This window comes from Perognathus longimembris, chromosome 1 (genome assembly GCF_023159225.1).
Source record: "Perognathus longimembris pacificus isolate PPM17 chromosome 1, ASM2315922v1, whole genome shotgun sequence".
NCBI classification, from domain to species: domain Eukaryota; kingdom Metazoa; phylum Chordata; class Mammalia; order Rodentia; family Heteromyidae; genus Perognathus; species Perognathus longimembris.
In genome coordinates, this window is record NC_063161.1 from 103,041,967 (window position 1) to 103,054,144 (window position 12,178).

At 37.3% G+C, this 12,178-nt stretch overlaps 1 pseudogene; it reads right to left on the reverse strand.

Annotated features, from left to right (window-relative positions):
* Positions 1-964: 964 nt before the first annotated feature.
* On the reverse strand, positions 965-2,132 carry LOC125355510 (annotated as a pseudogene).
* Positions 2,133-12,178: the final 10,046 nt, after the last annotated feature.

Sequence of the window (12,178 nt, forward strand, 5' to 3'; positions counted from 1 at the left end):
ACAGGGACAATAGTCCTGAGAAAAACTAGAACAAACTGAACAAGATAATGTATCTTTAGGTGTAGAAATATTTTTCATATGGTTCAGATTAAAATTCAGTAGAAAAATATTACCAACAAATGAAACCAAACAGAAGAAAGAATACCAAATATTAAAGACATGTTTGAGTGATTTGCATTGGGGATGTGGTTTAAGGGGTGGATTTCTTTTTTTATTAATAAACCTTTTATTATCTATAATATTACATAGCGAGTTTATTCTAATTAAAATCACTGAATTTTCTAGTTTTCATATTCATCTTTCAAGCCAGTGAAAAATATGAACAGGCATACACAGACAGGCATGTGGTATATACACATATTTAATGAGTGACTAGCACCCTACTCTTCCACTAGTTACAAAAATTCTGTGGCTGGGGGCTGGGAATATGGCCTAGTGGCAAGAGTGCTCTCCTCATATACATGAAGCCCTGGATCCGATTGCCCAGCACCACATATATAGAAAATGGCCAGAAGTGGTGCTGTGGCTCAAGTGACAGAGTGCTAGCCTTGATCAAAAAGAAGCCAGGGATAGTGCTCAGGCCCTGAGTTTAAGGCCCCGGGGGGGGGGTGGGGGGGTGGGAGGGGGAATCTGTGGCTGAAGAAACTGAATACACTATGTTCACTAAAAGTGACATGAAAAAATGGAAAGCACACATCCATCTTTTATGATTGCTTGAGTTGGGGGCTGGCTTTATCTATATATAAGATGTATAACTCTACACTTCCTTCCTTAGAATAAAGATCTTTCAAGACAGCTCTTGCCATCTTGAAATTCTCATTGAGTTTCTTCAAATGAGGCCCTAATCTTTCTTTTGCATTGGGTTCTGCAGTAAATTATTTAGTCAATTCTGCCCGAATTTTAATTATAGCTTCTCTGTTTAATATGCATAAAGTTGAATCTAAGCCTTAGTTTTTTCTTTTCACCTTTAACAAAGAATTGTACCTGATTTACAAGGCTGATGTAAACATTAAATGAGATGACATATATGAAAGAAGTAGAATCGCAGAACTGGGCACATAAGGATACAAAAAATATGAAATGGAATGGTGTTGGAAGAGTTCTTAACTCTTAGTTCTAGGGATCTGGACACATAGAAACTACCAAACACCATCATTAGGTGTAAATAAAACAGAAACTTTTATACTTACAACCCATATATCTGTGGTGCAATTTCTAGTCTGTTCAAATGCAGATAGAGCGCAATATCATGCTTCTTCAGTAGCTGATCCTGTATCTGGATGACTTTAGTAACCACAGCAATTGTTGGTCCTAAATCCTGTGGTCTCGCAAAGGGAATTGGGGTCATCAGAGTTTCTTTCCCCTTTTGACCATCATGCTCAAAAGTAGAAAACCAAGGCTCAGCAGTTTCCATAAGTTGTGAGAACCTTGCATAGGCATCATGTTCCAGATACTCCGGGTTCAAGAGAGTTTTCATTTCCTCACTGGGCTGTGCAGACTCAATGGCATGTAGAAAAGCCTGGTGGTCACAATGAAGGGTAAAGACTATAGGTGCTAACAGCTCATGCCTACCCTGTTTATAAAGTAACTGCTCGTTTTCTCTAGCATAACAGAAAAGAACATCTGTAAGAATTGCCTCACATTTTCTTGTTGAAAAAACTGCATTTTGGGAAACGTTCTTTTGACAACTTGTTCAATCATTGATTGAAGCTCTTTATCTTGGAAGAATTTGTTCCAAAGACTTCCTTCATCCTGTGAAAGGGGATTGTTGATCATCAAATCTTGTTGGCCAACAACCTTCCTTGGGTGTGTGATATGTATTTCCTTAATACTGCTATACCAGGCTCTCAATTCTTTAATTCTACTTATCCATTGACTTTTATCTTGAGGAAGAACACAAAAATATAGCTTTCAGGAAATGCTATGGAACCTGCTGCTTCTCAGCTGCCCATTAATCCCCCTCTTCCTTATAGTTGCCAAATAATTGTTGTTTACAAATAGTTCTTCCCATTCCTTCCTATATGAATTAAAAGTCCCCTCACAATCTAGGGTTGAATTTGCTCTTCTTCCATTTTTATTTGAGTCTCCAAATGTAGAGAAGAGATGGTGTGGTAGATGCATAGCTAGCAATGGTAAAGGCGAGAATTCCGAAGTGAGTTTCCTCCAGCTTTTAGCAGTTTGGTCAGATGAGGGCCTGTCAAGGAGGTGGATTAACCCTCAAAAGAGAAGAGGAAGGAAGGGCTCCAGCAACTCCTGACTCTGTCCCCTCCCTAGTCACAGCACCAGGTGTAAGGCTTACAGGAAAAGAAATCCACCATATGGTTCATGCAGAAAGGATTTTATTGGGGGGAAAGCAAACTGCCAGCCCACACAAGATGGAGCCATGGGGAGACAGAGGGGAAGGAAGAAAAAAAAAAGAACAAGGAAGAGTAAGAGAGAAAAGGAAGCAAGAGGTGGACTTCTTGTCTAAGAAGTGCAAGATTTTGAATACAAACATTAGAACACCACCACCATGCCCCCAAAACAAAATGATGTATGAGAAAAATCAATCAATCAATAATTAAGAGTCTGTGAGACTCTTATCGCTAATTAGACTTTCCTTCCATGGGCTGGCTTTGAACCATGATTGTCAGATCTCATACTCCTGAGTAGCTAGGATTACAGGCGTGAGCCACTGAAGCTCAGTTCCTAATATTTTTCCTTCTAGTAGTGCTCTGTGCTTTGGTTATGTTAATTATAGCATATTTTCTTACCTACTTACATTTTAAAAATTTCATTCATTAGCTTTTTCAAATATTCCTGAATCAGTTTTGGTATACATTCTTTTATGCAATTTTTCTTCCTGTATTTTTAAATGATCTACCTCCAGTTAGCTATGCAAAAACTGAAAGTGAAGGGGAGGGAAATGGGGTGGGGAAAGGTAGGGGAAAATGAGGGAGGAGGTAACAAGTTGGAAAAGAATTGTACACACTGCCTTATGTATAAAACTAACCCCTGTACACATCACTTTGACAATAAAGAAATAAAAAAATTAAAATAAAAAACCCTGAAAGTAGAGTTGTGTTTCAAAGTGGTATAGTGCTAGCCTTGAGCAAAAGAGCTCAGAGACAGTACCCAATCCCTAAGTTCAAGCATCACAGCCAAAAAAAAAAAAATCTATTATCTATCTATCAATCAATCTATCTATCTATCTGTTATGTATCTATCTATTAATCTATCTAACTAACTAACTATCTGGCTAGAGATTTATGATGAGGGATGTTTAATATCTCTGTATGTGTCTATGAGCCATTCTTACTTCTTTTGAGAAGTCTTTATTGCATTTACTAACTAGTTGTTTCTTTGAGGATTTGCTTTGGGGGAGTTAATTTTTTTTAGCTCTAAGTATATTTTGGATATGAGGCCCTTGTCTAAAGTATACCTACTAAAGATCTTCTCCAATTTTGAGAGGTTTCTATTTATCTGCCTACCAATTTCCTTTGCCATGCAGAAACTCTCCTGTTTGATGTAATTCCATTTATATGGTCTTTCTTTGATTTGTTGTTATTCTGGATTTTAGAAAGTTTTGAACTGTGCCAAGGACCCTAAGTGCTTATTGCTGTAGTATTTTCAAGGTACCTTGTCATACATTGATGTCTTTGATCCATTTTGAATTGATTCTGTTGCAGGGTGCTTTATAAGGATCTAGTAACATTTCGGTTCCACCGATAGTGCTAGGAATGTGGCTTAGTGGTAGAGTGCTGGCCTAGCATGTATGAAGCCCTGAGTTCAATTCCTCAGTACCAGATAAACAGAAAAGTAAGAAGTGGCACTGTGGCTCAAGTGGTAGAGTGTTAGCCTTGAGCATAAAGAAGCTCAGGGATGGTGCCCAGGCCCTGAACTCAAGCCTAACACTGACAAAAAATAAATTGGGTGCTTGTGGCTCACACCTATAGTCCTAGCTACTCAGAAATCTAAGACCTGAGGATCATGGTTCAAAGCCAGCCTAGGTAGGAAAGCCCACAAAACTTTTATTTCAAACTAACAATCAGAAAGCCAGAAGTGGTGCTGTAGCTCAAGTAGTAGAGAGCTAACCTTGAGTTGAAGAGCTCAGGGACAGCACCCAGGCCTAGAGTTCAAGACCCATGACCAACAAAAAGAAGAAAAAAAATTCCACCTCATCCCAGTTAGAATGGCTATTATCAAGAAAACTAACAACAGATGCTAGTAGGGGCATGGTCAAAAGGAAATACTACTACACTGTTGGTAGGAATGTAAACTTGTTCAAACACTCTGGAAAGCAGTATAGAGGGTCTTCAAAAGACTAAACATAGAACTTCCCTACAACCCAGCAATCCCATTCCTGGGCATTTGTCTAATGGACCAAACTCCAGGCTACTAAAGCTACCAGCACAACTATGCTCATTGCATCATTATTTACTATAGCCAAGCTAGGTACCTAGACTACCCTGTGTAGATGATTGGATTAAGAAAATGTGGTATATATGCACAATGGAATTCTATGCTTCCATCAGAAAGAATGATATTGCCCCATTTGTAAAGAAATTGAAAAACTTGGAAAAAAAAGTATGTTAAACAAAGTAAGGCAGACCCAAAGAAACATAGGTTACATAGTTTTCCTCATTGTAATAATTACAATGTACTTATAAATCTACAACTAAACACAATGGTAGTAAAAGACAAAAATGCACTTGGCCGTAATTAAATGCTTTAAAAAGTTAAACAGGACCCTAAACTCACAGTGAGACCCTGTCCTAAGACAGGATCACAATGCTTAATATTTATGTGCACATGAATATATAAAATTGTGCTTATCAAAATGAACTCCAAGGAATGGGGACAAGAAGTTTTTTTATTGTGCTTTTTGTATTTTTCCCCTTTTGTGGCTGTTTTTGATTTCTGTACCTTTTGTCTTTTATGTAAGTTTGTATGATTTGGGAAGGGTAAGTAAGGGAAGCCCAAAAATTGTGGGACAAAGGATCAACTAATTTAGCATTGTTACTCACTAGACACTATGTTGAAAATGAACTATACAACTTGTGAGGGAGGGAGTTGAGAGTGAGAAGACAAGGGAAGAGATGACAGTGTTCTGAAAGAAATGTACATATTACCTGACTATGTAATTGTACATAGTACTACCCTTACATAGTAGTACCCTTACAATAAAAATAATATGTAAACTTGTAAAAATATAATTGAAAAGCTTATGAAAATATTCCAGAACATTAAATAATAAACTCAAGGTAGAAAGGAGAAGACGAAGTCTACACTAAGTTGGAAAAAACAATATACTTAGAATAAACTTTGAATTGAGATGCTTTTGAGGCAATTTGTAGTGATTATAACAGAAAACTGGGAAATTGACTATGAATCATTTATGTATTGAAATCATACCCCAAATTCAAATTAAGATCTGATGAGAAAATAGTACAGATTTTGGTCAGACCCTCTATGCATTTGGGAAAACAGTTGTGTTTATACATAAGACAGCCTATTTCTCTTAAAATGGTTTTTAGCCCTGAAATCACAATGAAAATTTCTATCTGACCTTATCAAGATGATGTAGCACTTAGGGGCAAAGAGGCAGCCTAGCAGCCCAGAACTGGAGGCTAAGATGGAGAAGACTTCCACGGCCACCATGACCTGCCCCTTGGTGCTATGGTAGACAAGAAGAAAGGTGACCCAGACACTGAACAATACCAACATGCTGAATATCAGGAGCTTGGCCTCATTGAAGGTGTCAGCCAGGTTCCTGGCCAAGAAAGCTACAGTGAATCTTGCCAACGACAGGGAGCCCAGGTATCCCGGGACACAGTAGAAGGCAGTCAGGGAGCCCTTGTTGCACAGGATGATGATGTGGTAATGCTCAGAGTATGGATCTGTGTCAATGAAGGGAGGTGAAGTTCCCAGGTAGATTCCAAAGAGGATCAGTTGGATCAGTATACAGATGGGGATGATGAACTTAGTTGCCCCTGACACTAATACCTGGTGCAACGTGCTCCTTGAAGAAGTGACTGAGAAAGCCAAACCCACAGCAATCGTTTTGGCCAAGACAGTGGAAACAGCCACAGTGAACACCACTTCAAATGTCTGCTGAAGGATGCATGTGGCTGTGTTGGGATGTTTAACAAAGAGGAAGGAGCAAAGAAAGCAAGGAGCATTTTAGCGAGATGAACTGGGAGCACCGTTATTGACCTTGACAATGGGAGTGTCTTAATACTCCACAAAACCCCAAGAACAAGAGTTGTAGATACAAAGAAGTAAAGGGCCATGCATGCCAGTACCATCTCCAAGGGGTCTTCATAAGCCAGAAAGCTCTCAGCTTTTAGCAGGCAGCTGCTTCTTTCTGGGTTGGCATACTGATGATCTGGACACCTCACACACTGGTCCATATCCAGTGAGGAATGGAAATTACCATTAGCTCTGTTCAGTACTTTTAGTTCTTCTTAGCTCCTCCTCTAAAGTACTTTTAATTTGCTAGTTTATACAATACTTCTGTTTTTCTCTTTGTATATCAAAGAAAAAGTCTATAATTTCAGGAATATCCTGATCTTGTTTTCTCCAGTCACTTTTTCTTTCACAGCTCCATTATAGTTTTTATATTTTTCCATTACTATAATTAAGTGAGATTATTCTACCAAATTGAATCGAAACTCCATATCATTCAAAAAATGGTATATTTCCTGAGTGATAAGTGCACCTATACTATGTCTAAGATAGTTGGATAACTTCTAGGGAAATGGAGATGAACAATAACCTTGTTATCGACTCTAGTTTTCCCCTTCTAACACAGTGCACTTTTTACCACAAAAATGTTGAAGTTTATGGGTTGGAGGCATGGCTCAGTTGATGGGGTGTGATCTAATGAGTGAAAGTGTCAGGTACTGAGTTTGAGTCCCAGTCTTAGACCAAAAGAAAAGAAAAAAATGTTGGCACCGAATGGAAGCTACATAGAATAGCTATGTCAATTGGGGGAATGCTAATTTTTTTGTCAGTCATGGGGCTTGAACTTTGGGCCTACGAGCTGTTCCTGAACTCTTCAGCTCGAACCTAGTGCTCTGCTACTTGAGCCACACACAGCACCACTTCCAGTTTTCTGGTGGTCAATTGGGGATAAGAGTCTCATAGACTTTCTTGCCCAAGCTGACTTTGAACCATGATCCTCAGATCTCAACCTTCTGAGTAGCTAGGATAACAGAATACTAATATTTTTAGTGTAGATCATTCCAGATAAAAATGTGGTACATATACACAATGGAATTCTATGCCTCTATCAGAAAGAAGAACACTGCCCCATTTGTAAGGAAATGGAAGGACTTGGAAAAAATCATACTAAGTGAAGTGAGCCAGACCCAAAGAAACTTGGATGCTATGGTTTCCCTCATAGGGAATAATCAGTACATGTTTAGGTTAGTCATAGCAGAAGATCACAATAGCCCAATAGCTATGTCCATATGAACACATAAGATGACGCTAAGTGAAATGAGCTCCACGTTATGGAAACAAGTGTTATATCATTGTTGTAATTATTTTCAACATGCTATGTGAAACAGTACCCTTTTGTTCCTTTTTTCTCTCTCATATTCCCTTGCTGTGATTTTACCCCTGCTCTCTGTATCTGATCTTAGTACCCTGGATACTGTATATATGTGTAGTAGAACTAGGGAAGGGAAAGGCAATACTTATAAAACCATTTGGTATAAACAACTACTGTACAACTCATGGGGCAGGGGAGAGGGAAAGAGGGATGGGGAGGCAGGAGGGAAAATGAGGGAGGAGGTAACAAGTTGGGTAAGAAATGTATTCATTGCCTTACATATGAAACCATAACCCCTCTGTACTTCACTTTGACAATAAAGAAAAAAAAAACATACTTTAAATGCACACATATTTCTGTCTTACTACATGATTTTTTCTTGTTTTCAAATGCTATCTCTTATAACAATGATTTCATTTCTAAACATCTTATGTTTTCATATATAATAATTTAAGAAATATACTCTCTGATGACTTATGATTTTGATATAGGCATAAATTATTTTTGAATCTTGTACTTCTATTCAGTGTCTAGAAAATTAGTGGTATACTCAGTTTCCTAAATTTTCTAATTTTGCATACTATTATTTGAAAATGTGAGCCCACATTGTCCCTTCTTTCCAATAAATGTGTCCTTCTAATGTGCTTTGTTAATATTGGATTGTTTACATTTTCAGCATGGTGTCTAGCAGTAATGGTCCTCTGATACATGTTTGTCTCATTCTTGCTTAAACTAGACTTGGTCCTAAGGTAGTGTCAAGAATCTTTGTAAGGGCTGGGGATATAGCCTAGTGGCAAGAGTGCCTGCCTCGGATACACGAGGCCCTAGGTTCGATTCCCCAGCACCACATATACAGAAAACGGCCAGAAGCGGCGCTGTGGCTCAAGTGGCAGAGTGCTAGCCTTGAGCGGGAAGAAGCCAGGGACAGTGCTCAGGCCCTGAGTCCAAGGCCCAGGACTGGCCAAAAAAAAAAAAAAAAAAAAAAAGAATCTTTGTAAATAACCTCTCATGAGATTATGTAAAAGTTCTGAATCAAAGTGATCATGTACGTTGCAAGGGAAAATGGCCAGAAAATGTTATTCAAATAATGGCCCTACCAAAATCATTGAGCATCACATCTCCACAATCAGCAATAGGGGAGAACCTACCACATCCATGGGTAAATGCAGTGAGAGAACATTGCTGATAAGAACCTTGCAGGTGTCCATGGCCTTTATAAGACTGTGTAATAATCCTTCTCTTGGCCCCCAAACAAAAACAATAGTATAAAAGAAACTCTAGCTCCTACCACTCTAAACAGTTTGCACACATAATCCATGAAAAGGCCTTCATGCACACGGAACAGAGAGAAACAATGAAAAAAATGTGTAATGCTGTTCTTTTGGGAAATTGCTACTGCATAGCTGCCCATCATCTTAACATGTGCAAGGGAAAAAGGAGAATTATGATATAAACAAAGGATTTACTTGCATAATGAGTCACTGAAGCTGGCTCTTGTATTACACCACATACCACACACTCCAAGATGTTAACAATAGAAGAAAGTGGTTAGGTTTTGAATGTGTATTACAAGTGAATTATTCAGAATTTGCTCAGGTTTTCTGTAAATTTAGCTGCAGTCTAAGAAGAGAAATTACTTATATTGAAATACACATTAATGCTGTCTAGCAGCCTCTGAACTTTCAATATTATTGAGTATTTCAAAAGTGGGGTTAGGAATAGAGAAGTGAAAGGGAAAGCAAGAGAGACAAAACTAGAGAGTGGGGTAGAGAGACTGACATAAAATAGACACAGAGCTTCCACATGGATTCCATGGTACAAAGCACAAACCCCACTTCGGTATTTTTTTTTTGTGATACAGAAATTTATCAATTTTAAATGACGCTGGTTATAGAATTAGAAATATGTAATTACACTTTTTCAAGTTCATTCTAATTATATCACCCACCTTTTAAAGTATAAATGAAGTCAAGGCATATTTTCCTCTGAAGAGTGTCTGAAGAGTGTTTTCATTAATATCCATCCATAAATTATTTACTATTTCCCTCTTCTGTACGAAATAAGCACTTGGATTTTTTTTCTGCCAGTCCTGGGGTTTGAACTCAGGGCCTGGGCACTGTCTAGCTTCCTTTTGCTCAAGGCTAGCACTCTACCACTTGAACCACAGTGCCACTTCTGGCTATTTCTATATATGTGGTGCTGAGGAATCGAACCCAGGGCTGCATGTATGTGGGGCAAGCACTTTACCACTAGGCCATATATTCCCAACCCACACTTGGAATTCTTAAAGTGCTAAATTACATAAAAAGATTTTTGATGTTACCATTATATTTGTATTTTGTATTTCCTGCTACTGATTATCAAAGTTTTTAATGTTTACTTCATGGATAGAATAAACACAATTGCTTTAAAAGAAAATAATTTTTGTGCTTATGTCAATTAGCCCAATTAGCTTTCAGTTCAGTACCATTACTTTTAATCTCATCTTTCCTCTTGGTAGTTGGTAGTACAGTTATGGGAAAGAGGCACACTGCATAGAAGCCATTGGTAGTTCCATGGATGTTATGTAAGATGTGCATGTGCTATTTTATATTTTTTTGCTTTACTGCCTTCAAGACTAGCAGAATTGTAAATGTGTGCCCCTTTATGTAGTGCTGGTATTTTTGATAGTGTTGGTCTTAAGTCGGTTTACTTATTGAGTAAACTTACAGACCAAGTGCATTCTAGATATCATCCGAAAAAACACTTCCCGTGTAATGAGTAACTATTTTGTACATTTAAATATTGCTGCTTTTTTTCCATTTTTGTTGAGCATTGTGTTTAAAAAACTTTAAAAACTAAGACTGTAATATTGAGATAGAAAATTGGATTGTTTTGCTTTTCTGGCATTCAAATTTGGGACGATTTTGAGGTCACATCTACATTCATTATTGGCAATTTTATAAAGAACAACTAAGAAATGGAAGGCAGGGAAAGATATAAAACCCTAGAGTGCTTAAATGTGCTTTAAAACTACTGTAGATGTCACTGGATTTTACCAAGTAATATCCTTTCTTTTCTCCATCTGCTGTGGCTTTTCAGTTAAATTTTTGTTTATAAAATGATTTTGTTTATTACAGCTCTACCTAGAGCATATGTGTATGTGTTTTTTAAAATTTCATATCCAGGTGTGTTTCTTAAGTTATGGAACTTGATCTTTAAAGGTAGTAACCTAATGGCTGTTTCTTAAAAATATGTGATCTTTTCTCAGAATGAAAATAGTTTTAAAGCAGTTTGGTTCCCCTAACTTTGTTTATGTTAATCTGCACAGATGTACAAAATGATCCCAGTCTTACAGAAGTAAATTGTGAGTGAGACTTGTCTGTTCTGTGTAGAGCCCATTACCGTCTCCTCACCACCACCAGTAAACTAGGAAGGGACTCCAAGACGTCCTTGTGAAAGCGAGATTTGAAATGATTTGAAAATGACTACACTTTGGTATTTTATTCACCTTGTTCTACTGGCCTGCTCTGACAATTTTCATGATGTTGCTGATGTACATGCAGCTATATTGCTGGGTGCTCAGCCCCTATCTGATTAACTTTAAGCTTAGTTCAGTGTTGTTTCCTGTATACGTAACATCTTATTTCAGGTGAAGTAATAGTACTAGTCCTCCTATGAACACCACCTCCCAATTGTTTCCTTATACACAGATTTCAGCATGGGCAGTATTTTGTGTATAGGTATGAGACATCCACAGCAGGCAAATTAGGAGATATAAAATTCATTTATATATATAGAAAATTCATACTCAACCAGTAGACAACATACACTTGGCATAAAGCAATAGATTTCTTCTGCCAAATTGATCATGTAGATTTCACCATTGTAATAGGTGAAAAATGAATCATGAGTTCAACTATACAGATAGAGAGGCTAATCCCCTTCCTCAGTTTTTTCAATGCCTACTGTATCATTTACTTTAAAATGGAAATGAGATATTATCATGATAATCATAAATAAACACATGATTATAAACAACAATTTGCTTTTAATCACAAGTTAAGTCGAGGATGAGAAGTCTATGGTCTTTTTCTATATATGTTTTGTAAATTGTATTTAGAATATGCATGTGTATGGAAGGTACAAACAAAAATAATATATATGTGTATATTAGGTACAATATATAAAAAAGTAAGGTACCCTGACAAATACTATCTGAAAAAGTTAGAAGAGGGAGGAGGTAAAGAAGAATACAAATAGGTATTTGGATTGGTTCAGAGTTCATCATATTCATGTTTGGAGACATCACTGTGATAGTTCACTATAGTACGTACATGCTAGTTCACAGTTATTACAATTATATTTGGGATATAATCTATATTTTGCTCCTCTCTTTTGTTATAGATCCTATTTATATTTACCAGAAAATTGTCCATTTATCGTTATGGTTTCCTATAGAGTACATTTCACTTCCTATAGATATCATATGTCCTAATTTTACATATCCTTATGCCTCTCTCTTAGAACTCAACTACCACAATTATTCTTTATTTTACCGATAGTCCTTCATTTGTCAAGAAAGTCAAACAGTTGTAATTGCAAAATAGCCTTCATATATGGCTTCTCCCACTTAGGAATGTATATTTAACTTTTCCTCTA